We start from the raw sequence: 19,810 nt of genomic DNA on the forward strand, positions 1-19,810 counted from the left end.
ATGGGTCTTGGGAAAGTTGCCAGGAGAAAGGGAACAATTATAAAGAAAGAAAAATAAATGAAGTAATATAGAGAAAACAATAGACAAAAAGAAAAATGAGAGAATCTCAGTGGATTTATGAAACCAAAAGTATTTGTGTCAGGTAGTCAAAAGTCCATTCCTTCAAACACTTTATTCTCAACAGGAGAAGAATACTCAACTATGAATATATAAGGACAATGATTATCATAAAAACCAGGATATGTGAAGTGTAAGGAAAGAGAAATATGCAAGAAGGAATGAGGGAGAGAAGACAGTGGGGCATTTCCTTTTACCTAATATATCCAGATCCCATAGGGGCATAAACAATGTAAAATGCTGCACAGAGTTGAGATGGACTAGGATTGAGTAATAAACAAATAAACATTGTTGAACAATGCGGAAATAAAAAAGCCAGGAGGGACATTAACAATGACAAGAAAAATAAAAGTGAAAATAAAATTAGAAAAATTCATACTTCTCAGTAAATACAAATGAAATCAATTAACTAGAGTTAAGAGTAGAAGCAGAATTCAAACCAAATGGAATGCCATCTCTAGAAACAAAAGTCAACAAGAGATGAAACAAAGGGTTTCTAACACCAGTGAACATCCAGCATAAATTTGTAAAAGATTGAGCAATAGTCAGAAGCTCTGAGAGCAGAATGGAGAATGAGACTCACTCAAGCATGGGTGCTGGCAAAGCAGGAACAACAGAAGGCCAAGAGGACAGAGGATTCCAGGGTGAATGTGAATGCCCAACTGGTATGTATTTGTGGGAAAGTGTTTCCTAATAGAAGCATATTTTTACTTTACTTAAAGTGCACATATAGGAATAACATTAATCAGGTGTCGGGCAGATGGGGGGGATAGGTGTATACATACATAATGAGTGTGATGCGCACCATCTGGGGGATGGACACACTTGAAGCTCTGACTGGGCAGGGGGCAGGCCAAGGGCAATATACATAACCTAAACTTTCATACCCCCATAATATGCTGAAAAAAAAAACAAGTATAAAAATAAGCAAAGCCCCTTTACCTAAAAGAAATCTAGGCAGACTTTATTGAAATTACTTAGCATTCTTAAAAATATTAAATACCAATCTGTACAGGGCAATGTTACAGCCATTGCATGAAGTGAGTCTTGCCAACTAGGAAGTCAAAATCATCATAATATGATTTTGGATCTATATAGGGCTTTATAGTTCACAAACACTTTCATAACATTTACTAAATTCTCACAAGTGTAAGATAGTATAACCTAAAAGACTGCTGGTTTGACAGTCTCATTCACACAATAGCTGCATACAGCCTCTACCTCAACATATTCCTCAAATGGTACTTATCTTACCAATAAACCACCTATCACTTGCCACCAGTCAGGCTCATTCTCTCTCATTTCATCTCCTACTTGTTTACTTACATTTCCTTCAAAGCACCTTAAAAGGACCTACCTATAGATACTTTTAGTGTCAGAATCCTGGGTTTCGGCACCAAAGATGTCAGGGTGGGAGTCTGCCCTAGGTTCTTGGTGTGCTCTTGGCTGATGAATGACCAGACACACCAAAGTGTCAAGTCTAGACTATCATCCCACTCCTGTGACTCCTTTCTTGGAAAAATCACCAGCAAGGCCAATATGACAGAGTAACCTCAGGCAGGGAGCAGTTTCACAAAGCAGCTCTTTATTGTAGAATAAAACAGGTCTATCTCTGCGAGTGGAGAGAGACAGACAAACTCACTCACTGACTGACCCACTCACTTCCTCCTGACTTCTCAGTTTCCTTTTATTAGCCCAGTCTGGAGGTGGGCTCTTGGGAGATGTAGGATGTTATCAAATGATCAACAGGTGTCCTCAAAATTCCATCTGTGTATGTGAGCTCCCTCTAAGAAAGCCCACCTGGGGGGTGGTGAACTGCAATGCAGATTCAAGCTAATGGCATATGAATTACCCTTAGATTACTCTAGGTTACTTTCTAAATATTATGCCTGGGCTGGGGAATTCCTAGATTGATAAAGCATTTCCTGCTTCCCCAGGTGTTGCTTGGGATAGGATTAAGAGTGGGACAACACAAAAACGGAGTGCCCGCCCTTATCCTACTTCCCAGGTGGAGCAATTGCTTGAAATGGCACCAAAATAGAGAACCCTTGTCCTGAGAAGAGCCAGAGATCCTAACTATCTATCTAACACTATCAGTATCCACTGTAAGAACACTCATATCCCTATCAAGGATATTGTCTTCAAATATTCCCAAAGCTGCCAGTCCTGATAGAACCAGAGCAATGTTGAGGCCAAGGTAGGAATCAGGAAAACAGGCTCTAATGCAACTCTGTGTAACACATTGCCACCTGGATTACAAAGCAACTACTCTTGAATCACATTGTCACAAAGTCTATTATGAATAATTTTTTTATCTTCTGGCCCTTAACCCTCTAGTCAAATAAGTGCATACTTAGTCCCAGAAGAAAGATCTAGTTCCCATCATCTTCTCTATCTTTCACACTCATCTGTCTTTAATTCATCTCCTACCACAAAGCAATCCAATTAACTCCAGATATCAACTCTTTCTTAAAAGCAATGTTTTCCCAGGTCCCAAAAGCTGCAATGTCTCCGAATACCTGCATTTTGGCAGATATTGAGATCTTCATGTATCTAAAAGGTCCATTATAGTAGCTTTTTCCCAAAACACAGAAAATATCCAACCTAAAAAGTAAATTCAAATTCACCTTGAAGGGTACTAAAGATCTTTTTAATAAATGGTCATGGGTCAATGAAATATCCTTGAAGAAAAAGTAAACTTGAGCCCTGTCTTAATCTGTTCCTGCTGCTAAAACAAAATACCTTAGACTGAGCAATCTATAAACAATGGAAATTTATTGCTCACAGTTCTGAAGGCTGGAAAGTCCCAAAACAAGGCACCAGAAGATTCAGTATCTGATAAGGGCTTTTGCTCTGCCTCAAAGATGGCACCTTCTTGCTGTGTTCTCTCAACATGGCAAAATAGCAAAAAAGTGGCTAACAAACTCCTTCATGGCTCTTTTATAAGGGCAGTAATCTCATGATCTAATCATGCACCGAATGCCCCCCCTTCTAATCCTATCACTTTGGTGATTAGAAGGAGGGCTTTATAATACCAACTTATAAATTTTAGAAGGACACAAACATTCAGACTGCAGCAACCCCTACCCCAAATCAAAAATAAAGATAAATGTTGAAAGACAAAATAGTAATGTTACCAGAGGATAATATAAGAGATTATCTTCATGCTCTTGAGAAGGGAAATATTCCTTAAACAAGACTAAAAACACTAACCATAAATGAACAGATTGATAAAGTAGACTTTATTCAAGTTAAAAGCATCAGTTATCAAAAGAAATAATAAAGGAGTAAAAAAACAGGTACTAAATGAGACAATATATTTACAATGAATTTAACAGACAAAGACGTGAACCCAGAATACATAAAGAATATCTACAAATCAAGAAAAAGATAGACAACCCAACAAAAAATAGGCACATAATATGAGCAGGCACTTCACAAGAGATCATTTCCAAATGACCAAGAAACATACAAAAGAGTGCTCAAGTTCATTAGTTATCAGGGGAATACAAATTAGAATCACAATGAGATATAACTATACACCCATAAGAATGACTAAATTAAAAATATAAATAAAACCATCATTAGAGAGGATGTAGAGCAACTATTATATAACTCTAACATACTGTTGGTAGAAGTATGAATTGGTACAAGCACTGTGAAAAATTATTTGGGGGGTCTACTAAAGCCGAAACTATATAGACCAATTCTTAGGTGCATACCCAACATAAATGCACATATATGTTCACCAAATGACATGTGTAGGAATGTTCTTAGAAGTATTATTTTCAAAAGTCCAAAACTAGAAACCACTCAAAAGTCTATCAACAATAATAAATTTTGACATATTTATTGAATAGAATAGTAAATATTGATTAGAATGCATGCACTATTGCTGCAAGCACATACATGGCATGGACTAATCTCACAAACATAAAGAGCAAAAGAAGCTAAACACAAAAAAGTTAATCCTTAAGTGATCTATTTAAATAAAATTCAAAAACAATGTTATTTCAGAAAATTAACATGGTGACCACATTGGAAGGCATATAATGAAGTGTTTAAACACACACATAAAAAAGATGTTTCCAAGAGTGTTATTTGAGCACTATGTTGAGAACAGTATGATTTCAAAGAATAGATGTGACCATACTGTAATGCATGTAGTGAAGTGACTAAAGACACATACATTAAAAAAGAAGGAGGAAAGGAAGGAAGGGAAGAAGGGAGGAAGGGAAGGAAAAGTTCAAAAGAGGCAAAGCCACGCCATGGTGTTAGCAATGAGTATAGTAGTTACCTTTGGAGTGGGGAGGAATAGAGGATATGACTTGGAAGTATCATGAGGGGGCTTCTTGGAGGCTCATAATATTCAATTTTTTATTCTAGATGTTTATTCAGGTGTTTGTGGAAATTTAAAATCAAATTATACACTTATGATTGGAGAAATCTGTATGTTTGTATTCTCCAATGAAACAAAATTAAATTTCTACAGAAAACATAACTGCTTAAAATGTTAACTATAATTTAGGGGTTTTGCCTGATTTCCATAGTCATCACCAGAAATCTTTCATATTTTAGTCCAAAATTAGAGCAAGGAAGTTTCCACCAATAGAATTTCCTAAAAACTAAAATTCTCATTCAGAGAAATTGGTCAGGAAGACTAACAGAGGAAAAAAATATTATTAAAACAAAAATTGTTATTAAAATTAGGTTGGAATTAGATACAGAGCCTTGCATATTTTAAATGTTCAGTTGAATTGAACAGTTATTGCAAATAATATTTTAAACACTATAAGAGGATACAGAGATGAAGAATGCACAACCCTTACCCTTAATGTTCTCATATTCTAGCAGAGAAACAAAAGAAGTAATGTTACTGAAAGTTCATACTTGTCCCTGAGGTCAAATCAGTGAGAATGAAGAATGAGGACAAGTGGTTTGAGGAAAATGAAAGAGAAGTTTATTAATTTTCCAGCAAATGTGGAAAGCTGTGGACTAGTGTCTCAAAGACTGCTATCCTGTCTTTAAGCAGAAATACAGGGCTTTTAAAAGAGAGGGTTTCTGCAGTTAGGCTCAACCACCAAAACCAGTGTCATATGTCATGGCTTCTGGCTATTGTTATTTAACTATAATTGGTGGTTTTGGTTGACCTTTTCTCCAGTGACAATGATTTCATGACCCTTGTCCAGACAATTCTGTTGAGTCATCTCCTGTGGTTTAAGACATTAGAAAACAAAAAGCAAAGAACATTTTTCTGCCCCCTTATTTACTGGCCTCAGGAAGGAATGCAGGTTTTAATTCCCAAAAAGAGTGGGGGTTTTAAAGAGATGACTCATAAAACATTTCATTGCCCTTTTTCAGACCTTTACCTCTATTACAGTAATGTCAAAATTTGTAATTACAAATGTATTTGGTTTTTGTGAAATTACCACCCATCCCTGGAAACAGACGATGAGCACCTTAAGAGCAGGGATTGTGCATCTTTTCCTAAATGCCTAATGTAGTCTCAGTAATATGGCAGAAATAATTATAAACCGAATGAATAATAAAATAGACAGATAAATGGATGGATGGATGATTGAGATTCACAATGCTTTGAGAATTCAAAGTAGAAATACATTCAGTTATCTGGGATGGGGTAGGTGATCATGTAAGTGTTAAGGAAAGAATAGCACTTTAGATATGTTGTGGAGAAGTTTGAAGGTTAAATTTCATTTTTTTCTCTTGAGAACTATAAACAATAGTTGAGGAACAAGAAAATTCTTTTTAATTTTGTACTCCAAGTAGAATGCATAGAGCTTATTTACTGCCTTCTAATTTTTATTATGTATTCATGTATAATAGCTACATATGACATATGTGTGCATGAAAGGATGTATTTGTGTGTGTATGTGTACTTGAGATGGCTCATCTACCTCATTTCTGTAGTTGCACATGCATGAACTATATGCATCCACAATATTATCAAACTATTATAAAACATCATTGAAAAAGCATTCCTTATTTTGTGGCTGTTGCCATATTTTTTTTAAATGCCATCATGTCAAAAGTTAGGAAAACTTCAGAAGCTTCATTTTGAATTTGGTTTAAATGAATATTGAGAAGATAAAACTCTCATCCTGGATTAAACTTTAAAAACTGTCAACATTATTAGATTGTTGTGAGGTTTTAGATGGCATTTCTAAGTATAGAAATTGATATGATCCTGGCCACACAGGAGATAGTAGTACTATATTCATTCAGGAGATGAATGACAGCCTGAAGAAACTAGATGGTGGAGGTTATAGTCAAAACTATTTTGTACTATTTTATCAGAGGGCATTTTTAATTTTAAGAAAATAAAAGGTAGAAATGTTTTTGGTTTTTTTTTTTTTTTTGAGACAGAGTCTCACTCTGTTGCCTGGGCTAGAGTGCCATGGCATGAGCCTAGCTCACAGCAACCTCAAACTCCTGGGCTCAAGCTATCCTTCTGCCTCAGCCTCCAGAGTAGCTGGGATTACAAGGATGCGCCATCATGCCTGGATAATATTTTTTTCTATACATTTTTAGTTGTCCAGATAATTTCTTTTTTTTTTTTTTTTTTTTAGTAGAGACAGGGTCTCACTCTTGCTCAGGCTAGTCTTGAACTTCTGAGCTCAAACGATCCACCTGCCTTGGCCCCCCAAGTGCTAGGATTACAGGCGTGAGCCACCGCACCCGGCCTGGTAGAAATGTTTTTTGACATCTCTTTGGTTCTCCTGGAGAGAGTTGGAACCCATTATATTAAGTGAAATATCCAAAGAATGGAAAAACAAGCATCACATGTACTCACCAGAAAATTGGTTTCCCTGATCATCACCTAAATGCACATCGGGGAAGGATACCAATTGGATATCAGACTGAGACGGGGTGGGGGGGGGGAGGGGTTGGGTGTATGCCTACATGATGAGTGTGTTGCGCACCATCTGGGGAATGGTCACGCTTGAAGGTGCTGACTCGGGGAGGTGGGGGGGGGATGGAGGTATGACTACATGGTGAGTGCCAGGTACACTGTCTGGGGAATGGACACGCTTGAGGGTCTGACTCAGGGGGATGGGTGGGACACGGACAATGTATATAACCTGAGCTTTTGTACCCCCATGAAGAGCTGAAATTAAATAAATAAATAAATAAATAAATAAACAAACAAATAAACCAACCAACCAACCAACCACAATGATAACATATAAATGGGAACAAAGGTAAGGTGGCCATGCTTTAAAGTGCTTAGAACTTTAATGAAGATTCAGCCCTGATTTTTGGAGCTATGAATAATGGACTTTTGTAGACTGATGAAAAAGTGCTAACATCGATTTATTAAAGGTCATTTTTATAGTGAACATTTTTGGGAAAAGGAAACCCACAGAAAATGAAGCAAAGATATACTGGAGAAAATATGGCAGAGAAGGAAGAAGCTGTGCATGTTCCAGCAGACGGATCTGAGTGGATCAACAGGCTTCTTGAAAATCTGTTGTAGCAGTTTCATGAGTCTGACAACTGGAGCAAGATGGCAACACACCAAGAAAGCACCTGTTTGGGTTGGACTGTCACATTTGTGGGAGCAACAAAGAAGAACTTATACATGACAGAGTCATACTGCATTAGTTAGCTGCACAGTAGTTAAGTATATTACACAGGGGCTAAAACATTCTTGCTGTGACGTAGAAAGACTCACATGATAATTGTGTTCACTCAAAGACATTTGACATGAGCACAGTGAGCGTTTTAGCCTTTTTCACTGTCAGTCTTAATCTCTGTAATTAACCAAATGCCTGTAGAGTTGAAAAGACTTCCTGAGTGATTTCTGAAGGCCTTGGTGGACAGGAGCATAAGTGGTGACTTTCTGACTCTATTCATACTTCAGTACGCAACACAATTGTCCTTCATACTCGCTTTGCATTTGGAAAGGTAGCATTCTGCAGTGGGAGTGGAAGAGCTTTGTGTTTACTGTTCTGTTTTAATTACTTTCAAATGATCTGACTCTAATCAGGTTCTTTGTTGGAATTGGCAGCATATGACCAGTTTGATGAAGTTAGACAATACCCCTTGAATTTAATGGGAGGAGCCATGAAAGCAGCTTTTGATTCTAATACAGATACTCATAGAATCTAAGCTAAAACTCAATGCATAAAAATTAGTTCTGTTTCTGCCAAAGCAAGTATACTGCTAGAATTTGGGGACAATGTTCACCTTTTTCTCATTATTATTTTTATTCACTGGCACCTCTATAAATAGATTTAATACTATTGTTTACAGGTTCCCCTCCCCCCCCCGCCCCCCCTCCAGCTATTCTGAGTAGGCTAGCTAGTATTATCCACATTTAAATAAATGAAATGACCTAGGGAAATCATTATTTTTTAAATCAAGTATCAAAGCAATGTGTCCTTGTTAATATGTTTTTAAAAATTTACCAATCAACACAATTTTATTAAAAAGTCATATCCCTTCTAGGAACCACATATTATAAATGATGAATAAAATCAGCAGGCTCTTATTAGAATGAGGACAACCACTCCCCATGTAGGAAAGGAACGTTATTTCTAAGGCTTTGGGGACTGGCATTTTCAATACTCATATTATCTCTTTGGAGAGATAATACTATTATAACAGTCACTCCATCTTAAAGCTAACTGATAACTCTTTCTTTTACAATGCCTTAATTGTGTGCTTGCTTAAGAATTTCCAGGAAGTGGCCTTGAGCAATTAACTATAGAACCAAGACTGCAGGACTCCCACTTGGAGGAAAATACTGAGTGATTAACCTTCAATTTTTGTTGTGGTCTAGCTGAGGCCAGCCAGACTGCCAAATGACCACTATTCAAGATATCCAGCAGAAAAAGATATGTTGACCTGCATGTAGCCAGCTCCTGCATCTGGTTTCCCAGAACTCCTTTCCCTTTAAAACTCTTTAGCCAGCCTGAGGAATTTGAGACAATAGTCCACCATCTCCTCAGGGTGCCAGCTCTGGAATAAACTCACCTTTCCTGTCACCAACACTTGTCTTTTAGGGACAGGCAGCCCAACTTGCATTCGGTTACACTGTGATCCTTAAGGGAGTGGTATAAGTTCTGTAAAATTTGCCTCTGATAAGAATGATTAAAATAGCTGTCTTTCTCAATGTTTTGTTTTGTTAGAGACCAGAACTTGGTCAAGGTCTTGGGCTCAAGGTCTCAGCAAGCCAATTAGACTTGGTTTTCTTCTATATCAAAAGTTAACTCAAAAAAACAGTTAACTGGGTCAGGCATGGTGGCTCACACTTGTAATCCCAGTACTTTGGGAAGCCAAGGTGGGAGGATCACTTAAAGCCAGCTTAGGCAACACTGAGACCAGCTTAGGCAACACAGTGAGATCTCATCACTAAAAAAATTTAAATATGATCCAAGTATGGTGGCACACACCTGTAGTCTCAGCTACTTGGGAGGCTGAGCAGGAGGCTCATTTGAGCCCAGGAGTTTGAGGTTACAGTGAGCTATGATCATGCCACTGCACTCCAGCCTGGGTGACAGAGCAAAACTCTGTTTCAAAAAAAAAAAAAGGTTAACTGTTTTTCAATACATGCTTTTCTTGATCTCTTGGTCTTAAAAGTGTTAAGGGAGGCCGGGCGTGGTGGCTCACGCCTGTAATCCTAGCACTCTGGGAGGCCGAGGCAGGTGGATCGCTCGAGGTCAGGAGTTCGAGACCAGCCTGAGTGAGACCCCGTCTCTACTAAAAATGGAAAGAAATTATCTGGCCAACTAAAAATATATATAGCAAAAAATTGCTATATATATTGCTACTGGGCATGGTGGCGCATGCCTGTAGTCCCAGCTACTCAGGAGGCTGAGGCAATAGGATCGCTTAAGCCCAGGAGTTTGAGGTTGTTGTGAGCTAGGCTGACACCACAGCACTCACTCTAGCCCAGGCAACAAAGTGAGACTCTGTCTCCAAAAAAAAAAAAAAAAAAAAAAGTGTTAAGGGAAAGAAATGTGTGTATCTCAGTGCAAATATTTCACACTGATCCCTGAAAATCAATCTAAAGGGCATATCCAACAATAATAGCAGTATCCTATAAGAGACCACAGCACACTAACTAAAATATGACTGAAGGAGATCAGAATATGTCACCCAAAAGTGTGCCTCTTTGGCATTAGGATTATTTTGAGCTGATTTTTTAAGAAACTGCAAGACACAGAGAAGTTCTGAAAACAGAGTAGAAATTATGCTTTTGTAAGGGAAATTTACATAAAGGAATTCTCCATTTGTATGGAGTCTCCCTCTCTGTACCAGGAAGAGAAGGATGACTCTAAATTACTAGAACTCTAAATCACTGTGCTTTACCAATAGAGAAGGCACTGACTTAAATCTGCATAAAAAAACTTTGCTCTTATTTATCCTGCTTTTCCTAGGCATCTCTCAGTAAGTCTTCACCACACCTTTATTTCTTTGTTTCAGTGGATGATATGTTTAAGCCTGAATTCAAAGCCACCTCCTTGAGATTTGCTCATTTATCTGCCTATCTCCTATGTATGTTTATGTGGTATATAGTTGAGCCTTGAACAACACAGGGGTTAGGTGTGCTGACCCCCTGCACAGTCAAAAATATGTATATAGCTTTTGACTACCTAACTGCTAATAACCTACTGTTGACCAGAAGACTTACCAATAACAGTCAACTGACACATATTTTGTATATGTATTATATACTGTATTCTTACAATGAAGTAAGCCTGAGAAAATAAAATGGTATTAAGAAATCATAAGGAAAATAAGAAAATACATTTACTATTCTTTAAGTAGAAGTAGATCATCATAAAGTTCTTCATCCTCATTGTGAGAGGGAGCAGGGACTCCTAGGGGCCTGCTGGGCCCCATGTGCATGGAAGAAAAGGAAAATCTTGAGTCCCTTCAGAGGAAGTTCTGAGCACCTAGCTAGCCTTGAAAAGTGAATGGGTATACAATGGATCTCCAAGCAAGCCAGTCATGATGTGTTTTGGATCCTTATGGACACTAAAAGATGGCATATTAACTAACATGTTCTTAAGTTGTTTTCCAGAAACACCTACCTAATGGAAAATGCAGATAAGGAGGAACTGAGGAATTGAACCCTGACTGCAGTTCTTTATTCTAAATATCTCCCTGAGGGGCCAGGAGAGAGTCACACTCATCTTAACATTTCTTTCTGCTAATCCAACAATCTGCGAATCCACCTATGACCTGTAGGGCCCCCACTTCAAAATATCCTGCCTTTTTGAGCCAGTCTAATGTATAATCTCCATGTATTGATTTACAATTTTGCCTTCTTGAAATGTACCCTCTGCCTTTAAAACCCTGGCTTGTAAGTCATTGGGGAGTTCAGGTCTTAAGCGTTAGCTGCCCATTCTCTTTGCATAGGGTCATGCAATAAAAATGCCTCTCTCTTCCACTACGACTCTCAGGTTTAGTGTCTGGATTTGCTGCACTGGGTAAGTAGACTCCAGTTTGGTTTGCTAATAATCGTCTACATGCTGAATAGGCTTAGGAGGAGGAGGAAGACGAGGGAATGGTCTTGCTGTCTCAGGGATAGCAGAGGCAGAAGAAAATTCATGCACAAGTAAACCCATGCAGTTCAAAGCCATGTTCAAGGGCCAACTGTACATGTTAATCAACTTCTGTATGTTTTTTTCTTCTTAACTTGCTGTTTGTTACAGGGAGTCCCCCCTAAGTAAAAACTCAGAAAGAATAGAGGAAAATTATTTTTTCCTTCCCTACAATATGTAGGAGACTAAAATATGCCACCCCAAAATATACTTTTGGCATATTTCAAGATGGCTATTCAGAGAAACAGTAGACAAAGGAATAAGCTCTGAAACACTACCCTTTTGTAAAAGAAATTTATGTATACAAAGGAGATCTACATTAGTAAACTGTGGATACAAGTAGAGGATTTTTCTGAGGCCCCTTTATCTGCCTAAAGATAGATCTAAGAAAGATCATATCACAAGAAAAGAGACTAAAGGTTGACACCCCACCCAGACAGATTGCCACTGTCACTGTCACCTATTCTTCTGAGGGCATCTCTGAGATTACCGGAGAAATTTTACCTGCATAACAAGACAGTCTTTCATTTGCTGTGCATTCCTCCCCTCACAGTCCCATAGTCCTATTCTGACTCTATCAAAACTTCAATCATCTGACCCTTCTTGAGTCTCATATTTTCCTGGGACTCTTGTGCACATACACACAATTAAAGTGGTTTTTCTCCTGATTATCTACTGTCGGTTTATTTTATAGACTCAATTATCAAATTGTCAGACGGTACAGAGAAAGTAAGTCCCTATCCCCTACAAAGAATGAGCATGTTTACAGTTTTTATAAATTATAAAAAATGAACATATGCTTATTTGTTTGCCTTTTTTTTTTTTTTAGAAATTTTCAGTATTTGATACTACGTTTGGATTCCATCCTATCCTCATATTTCCAAAGAGAGAAAACCAACACTTTCAGCTAAAATTTCTAAGTAAGAATTGACAGAACTGAAATTCTTCATTCATAAAACTCAGTAAGCTATTATGGGAATCTTCTCTTTGTGACATTATTCTTTCCAATGCCTTCTGAGGTGTTTGCTAGAGCTTATTTTGTAATTAGTATACACAAAGCTGAGGAACAGGCAGAAACTGTTTCAATGACATCTTAGTCATCCTTCAGTATGCCTATACTTCTCTCTCCTTTTTTTTTTTTTTTTTGTTTTTTTGCCTTCGTTTTTTTCTTCCCTTTTGGCAACCTGCACCTTATGTGTGACCTATCTCTCACCCCAAAGCCAAATTGCCGGTGTCCTCCATGTTGTCTTAGACAACTACTCTCATCAGATAAACTCCTCATCCTGTCATTGTTTTTCAGAATCCTTCTTCCTGACTAAAAATTTACCTGTCCTGGATCTCATCCTTTAAATATTCTACTAAAGGCAAATGAATGTTATTACATTGTCATTCTATATGATATATTTTCATTTTTTAAAGTCTTACACTCAAAAACTATTAGGGTGGGTGCTTCATATTGTGGTAGCCTAAGACGGAAGATATTTGGAGCAAGCTCACCCTTTGATCCTGTCAAAGAAAAATTGTACTAGGTGGAGTTAAACAAGCAAGGAGGACTTTATTCAAGACTATTGTAATAGGAGAGAGAGATTGAATTCAACTCTGAATGCAACAGGGACAGCTGAAGATTTATAGCCAGTAGGTAGGGTAAGGGGCTTAGTGGATTTCTAAGGAAAACTTTATTAGATATCAAGAATGGGAGAAGAAGAACTTTATTAGATATTAGGGGTGGAGGGAATTTTAGATAAACTGGCTTAGCAGTATTCTTGCTAAAACTGGGCTCAGCAGGCCAAGGACAGGGTTAATCAAGAAGAGGGCTCAGAGGAGCCTGACTAGAGTTTGGTCAAGGAGGGAGTCCTTGTTAGTTCATAAGTATTCAACAGCTCTCTCAGATGCTTGAGAGCACATCTTATCAGATAATTATGTGATTGTCCCATTTGTGGATCTAAGACAACTTTAGTTAGAACTCCTATTTTTCAAATACTGATTTTGTTTTTCTAAATTTCAAAGTTTCTGTGTTCTTGCCTGTTGCCTTTACCTTGAGGTAGGAAAATCTACTAGTATTTTTGATGAGTAACATGCTTTTTTTTAATGTATGCTTATGACGAAGATTGTCTCCTTGACCAAATGTCAGTCAGGCCCCTCTGACCATCTTCTCAAGTAGGCCTCAATCTTTGGGCTTCCATCTTTTCATTGCCTAGTTTTAGAAAGAATCCTGTGAAGTAAGTTTATCAAGAATACCTCATCCCCAATATCTGATCACCTTCAATATCTGACAAAATTTCTCATCCCTCCCATCCGCAGGTTATATTTGATTACCATGGCCTTCCTTCAGCAAGAATCACGTTGTCAGTTTAGCAAGAATTATCCTACCTTCTTTAATAATTTTTCATCTACCAATCATACTAACTCCTCTTGGCTGTAAATCCTCACTTTTCACTATGTAGTTAGAACTGAGTTCAGTTCAATACTGAGGTCTCTTTTTCCCTATTGCAATAATTCTTGTATAAAATCAGTTTTTACCATTTTAACTACTGTCAGGCTCTGGTTATTCTTTAACACTTATTCTCCTCTCTTACTATATGAAAAAAGGATGCTGACATGGATTTGAAAATTGATATAGAAAACTCATCTAAAATGGAATAAGGTGTTACCGCTTGCCCTCCTCCAGATAAGTGTAGCCCCTATAAACAGACTCGAGTTAAGCCCCCTAAGAAATAGTTTATGAGAGTGCCTTCCTAATACCCTGAAGTAAGTATGATAATATAACCATGAATTAAAAAAAGAAAAACAGCATAAAACAATATGTCAAACAAGTGGGTCAGATACTAACCGTTATATATGAGTTTACCTCTTCCAGGTCCCTGCCCCAGTTGGAAACAGAAAAGTAAAAGGGACCCTATTAAGTGCCTCTAACAACTCACACTTCATTAAAATTGTCAGAAGTAAAACCTTGGTTCACCATAACAGAATAAAGAGGTGTCCCAGAAAAAAAGAAGACCCAGAACCTCAGTCGATGGGCCAGCATTTAGGTGAACTAAAATATCTGTTTTAAAAAAAGAAAATATAAAAATGTTGATGTTTTCGCTAACCTTTCTTTGGTTATTTGTTCTGTCTATAGGATAGAGAGACAACTCTTTCGTAAAAATTTCCCAGGCTATCACCTCTTCTTCCAATCTATCTCGCTGTTGGGTTTACTATCCTAAACCTTGTTTGGTGTGAATATTCCTGTATATGATTTCTAAATTTACAGAATCTGGTCCCTTGGATCACCTACAGGATTTGACTAATAGCTCTGTGCTCAGAGGCCCCATGTTTCTTTCAAATCCAGCCCTGTCTCAGACATTGTGTGCAAGACAACAGTCCATTTTGCCTTGTCAAACCTCACTGTTGTAGTCGTTGATTATGACTTTTTTCCACCTGGTAATCTGTTACATTCTTTATTTTTGTAAGTCTACCTTCACAATGACTTAAATAAGTACAAACCTTCCATCTAAAACATCACCCTAATCCATCAAAAAGTAGCTCAATGACTACATCATCCCTCCCATTCCTTTTAAGAATTAAAACCTGCATCCCTGCCTCAGGCCAGTGGTCAGGAGGGGCAGGGGAGTGTCCTTTGTTCTTTGCACCACAGGAGATGGCTCAACAGAATTGTCCAGGCAGAGGTCCAGGAGGTCCAGGCAGGCAGAGGTCAAGAGAGATTGCCTTCGCTGGAGATGGGACGATCAGAACCATCAACTAAACTTAAACAACAATGGCCTGAAGTTGGAAACCCTCCCTTTAAAAGTTCTATATTTCTGCTTATGATTATAATGATGACATTTTAAGATGAGAGTCTCCATCCTCCTCATTTGTCAGCAAATTAATAAACTCCTCTTTCCTTTTCCTGAACCACTTGTCCTCCTCCTTCTGATACAGCCTCAGGGACAAGTGTCAAGCTTTCAATAATATGAATATGTTTTCATCAGGTAGATAACACACTTGCATATTTTTAAAAATAATCATAAAAAATGGCTTTTTTAAAAATAGTAAAAGAATATAGTCCATCAAGATGTAGGTTGGCAGGATACCACAAATAAAAAAGCCAAAAATTATTCATCAAAGGAATTCCAAAATCCATGAGAGTTTTCATATCAGATTGTTTTAATAAGTACTGTATCACTTTAAGATAGTGCCATTCATTTAAAAATCACTTAATTATACCTGAAAATAGTTTCCTGTGTTACTTCATCCTAGTCAGCTACGGATGTAGGGGAAGGAATTGGCCAGCCATTGCTAAGTGGAACGAAAGAACAATGTGTGTCAAAAAGAGACTATTTAGAATTCAAACTGTTGGTGAAATTGTAGTTGGCAGTTATAGTTGTAGGTGGAATTTCTGTAAGAAGAATATGATTATCCAAACCGGATTTTAACCAACACCTGCGCATTTCAAAAAAATATTTTTAATACCATAAATAAATACCTCTTTTGTTCCATTTCTCAGTGGAAAGATACCTCTTCCTGGGGAAGGTTGAGTTTCTGGAGTTTTGCTTTAGTTCTGGCTCAGTAGGAAAAGTACCACCTACTGAATTGCCAATCTCCTTCCTATGGAGATCTTTGATCAAGCAAAGAAAACCATTATTAGGTATTTGATGGTTCTTATTAGCATTTGAGATCTTAGAAATCTGCAGTTCAAATATTTTTCATTAAGTAGGTGGAAAGTTTTATGTTCAAAAACTGTATAGAGCATCAAAAATAAAGATCACTGATGTTACTTGGCCTAGGGTGGGGGTTGGCTTGATAATCGGTTTTCCTCTTGGATCTCAATCAAGAAAATGTTCCTCCAATTATAGCAAACAGGTTAGAATTCCTTTCCACCTTATCAGCTAAGACAAAATACCAACAGGGCAGAATGCCAAGGAATACTGAAAGGTGAGGTTAGAGAACAAAGAGGCAAAGCCAAACAAAAGCTGGTGATTCCTCACAATGTGTGAAGCAGGGAGCCAGCATTTCTTTGAGCATTTCAGAGGAAACAAAATTTTCTTTTGAACATAATTGTGATAAAAGAAAAACTTTAGACAATTAAATTTAACAGAGTTTGAGCAAAGAACAATTTGCAAATTAGGCAGCCCTCAGAACAAGAAGAGGTTCAGAGAGCTCCACTCTGCAACATGGGCAGGTAACATTTGTGAACAGAAAACAGAGGTGAGGTACAGAAGCAGGATGGTTGGTTACAGCTCGGCATTTCCCTTATTTAAACATAGTCTAATCAGTTGGTAGGCTATGATTGTCTGAAACTTGACTGCTGTGATTGGCTGAGACTACTCCTAAGTTAGACTTTCAGTTTATTTTTGCATACTAAGTTAGCTTTCAGTTCCTTATATAGGAACTCAAGGTATGAAGGCATCCTCAGGCCACATTTAGTTTAACAATTGTTATTTAAAACCTGTGCATTGAGCACTTTCATATACAAACTAAAAATGTAGTAATATGGACTCTAATACTCTAAAGTCACATATTTATGGCTAATTACTAATAATGTAGTAAAGTTCACAGTCCCTACTCTGTCCGTTATAGAGTGGGGGATTCATTTCCCTCATTTGTTAAATAGGGACATTAGTAACAAAATCCATCCAGTAGGGTTGTTGTGAGTATTGAGTTAGCAACTATAAAACACCTGGAACAATGCTGGACCCATAGGTGAGTGCTATATAAATGTTTACTATTGTTGAAAGACAAATTAAATTTAATAGAGTTTAACTGAGCAAATAACAATTCATGAATCAGGCAGCGACCAGAACCAGAATAGGTTCAGAGTGACTCCAGGGCTACTGCATGGTCAGATAGCATTCATAGACATAAAAAGGAAAGTTACATGCATAAAATGGAAGTGAGTTATAGGAACAGATAGATTGGTTACAGGATTTATCTTATTTGAACATGGTTTGAACAGTTGGTTGCCTATGATTGGCTCAAACTCAACTACTCATTACAAGAATAGTTTACAGTCTATTTACACATTAAGTTTTCAGTTCACTTTGCATGGAGAAACCTTCAGTCCAAATTTAAAACGTATATGGCAGAGGCATTAAGCCAAACTTAATTCAATTTGAGATAACTATTGTTGTCTCAAAATGGACTAGACTTTTCCAAGAAATTCAGTGAACACTCAAAAGAAGATACCAGGAATTAAAGACCCCAGGAAGTGAAACTCAGGCCTAGGAGAACAGAAACACTTGTCTTAGTCACATCTGCCTAAAAAACTTTATCAGTTCCCTAATGAGGTAGAAGAAGTCAATATTAAAATCTCTCTGTACATTATGTATGGACTGTTACATATGATAAAAAGTACATATAATAAAAAATAATTCTCATTTTGGACTATGGGTTTAGACATACTCAGTAACTTCTCCTATTTTCTTTATAAAGTTTTTGTTGAAGATCTCATTCAGGTATTATAAAAGGTTCAGTGCTGGGTAGCCAAAATGAATAGCAGACATACTATCTGCCACATCAGCAAATATCTATTCTAGGTGGTCCTTTCATATTCTAGTGCCCAGAGTAGATAAAACCAGATCAATGGGCCTACCTTTACAATATTTTTTAAGTAAATTTTTTTTTTTTTTTTTTTGAGACAGTCTCACTCTGTTGCCCGGGCTAGAGTGCCATGGCGTCAGCCTAGCTCACAGCAACCTCAAACTCCTGGGCTCAAGCAATCCTTCTGCCTCAGCCTCCCTAGTAGCTGGGATTACAGGTGTGCACCACCATGCCAGATAATTATTTTTTCTATATATTTTTAGTTGTCCAGCTAATTTCTTTCTATTTTCAGTAGAGACAGGGTCCCACTCTTGCTCAGGCTGGTCTTGAACTCTTGAGCTCAAATGATCCTCCTGCCTTAGCCTCCCAGAGTGCTAGGATTACAGGTGAAGTAAATTTTTTTATTTTAGAATATTTTTGATTACTAAAAATTTTAGAAGATAGTAAAAAAGGTTTCTATACACTCCCCACCCAGTTTCTCCTCTTATAGTCACAATTCATGAGCCAATATTGATATATTATTTTTAACTAAAGTCCATACCTTAGTTTTTACCTAATGTCCTTTTTTCTGTTCCATGATCCCACCCACACATTACATTTAGCTTTCATGTTTCCTTATGTTGCTCTTGGCTGTAATAGTTTTTCAGACTTTCCTTGCTTTTGTTGACCTTAACAGTTTTGAGGAGTACTGGTCAGATATTTTATAGAATGTCCTGCAATTGACATTTGTCTGATATTTTTCTCATATTATTAAATATAATGGGGTTATGTGTTTTGGAGAAGCAGATATCTATGTAGTTATTCAATCAGTAAAAACTCACGGATATTCCTTTTTTACTTTTGATTATAATCCAATACAACTTTATTTTGTTGCTCAAATTGCTCCAGCTTTGGCAATTGAAGGCTTTTTTGGTTGGCTCCTCTGTCCTTTTGACATACCCCCATAATTGTGGAGCTGTTTTTTGTTTTTCTGAGGGGAATTTTTGAGTACTTCCTTACTTTTTAGCACTATAAGATATTCCAGACTCATCTTGTATATTTCCTACCTCAGTATTAAAAATCAACCATTTCTCCAAGAAGCCCTGCTTTTTTTTATTGGACAATGGTATTAGAAACCAAAATCTGGGCATTAAGTGTGCACATTGCTAGTGGTATGTCATTGTTTCTAGGCTCTCTCAGTTAAAGGAACAAGAAAATATATATGTAGTTCTCACTTAAGCAGCACATATACTAAAATTGGAATGATACAGAGATTAGCATTGCTGCCATACAAGAATGACATGCAAATTCATGAAGGATTTCATGTTAAAAAAGAAAAGGAAAATATATGTGTGTATACTAATTTCAAATCTATAGATCAAGTTGGGAAGAACTGACATTTTAGTGTTGAGCTTTCTAACCCATAAGCTTGGAATATCTTTCCATTTATTTGAATTTTCTTTGATTTCTTTCATCAATGTTTTATAGTTTTTTGCATGCACATTCTGCACATATTTTTTACCTAAGTAAATTCTGGGTGCTACTGTGTGTGTGTGTGTGTGTGTGTGTGTGTGTGTGTGTGTACAATTTCAAATTCCAACTTTTCATTGCTGGTATACAGGAAA

General features: G+C 37.3%; 1 long non-coding RNA gene and 1 other non-coding gene across 2 annotated transcripts; both read left to right on the top strand.

Moving 5' to 3' along the window:
* The first annotated feature begins 693 nt into the window (after positions 1-693).
* LOC123640409 lies at positions 694-15,457 on the top strand. Its single transcript, XR_006735975.1, has 3 exons — positions 694-782; positions 12,520-12,610; positions 15,325-15,457. It is a non-coding gene; the product is annotated as an uncharacterized LOC123640409 (long non-coding RNA).
* Positions 15,458-19,412: 3,955 nt separating this feature from the next.
* On the top strand, positions 19,413-19,516 carry LOC123631225. The gene has a single exon (XR_006733083.1). It is a non-coding gene; the product is annotated as a U6 spliceosomal RNA (small nuclear RNA).
* The last annotated feature ends 294 nt before the right edge of the window (positions 19,517-19,810 follow it).

This window comes from Lemur catta, chromosome 1, assembly GCF_020740605.2.
Source record: "Lemur catta isolate mLemCat1 chromosome 1, mLemCat1.pri, whole genome shotgun sequence".
Lineage (NCBI taxonomy): Eukaryota > Metazoa > Chordata > Mammalia > Primates > Lemuridae > Lemur > Lemur catta.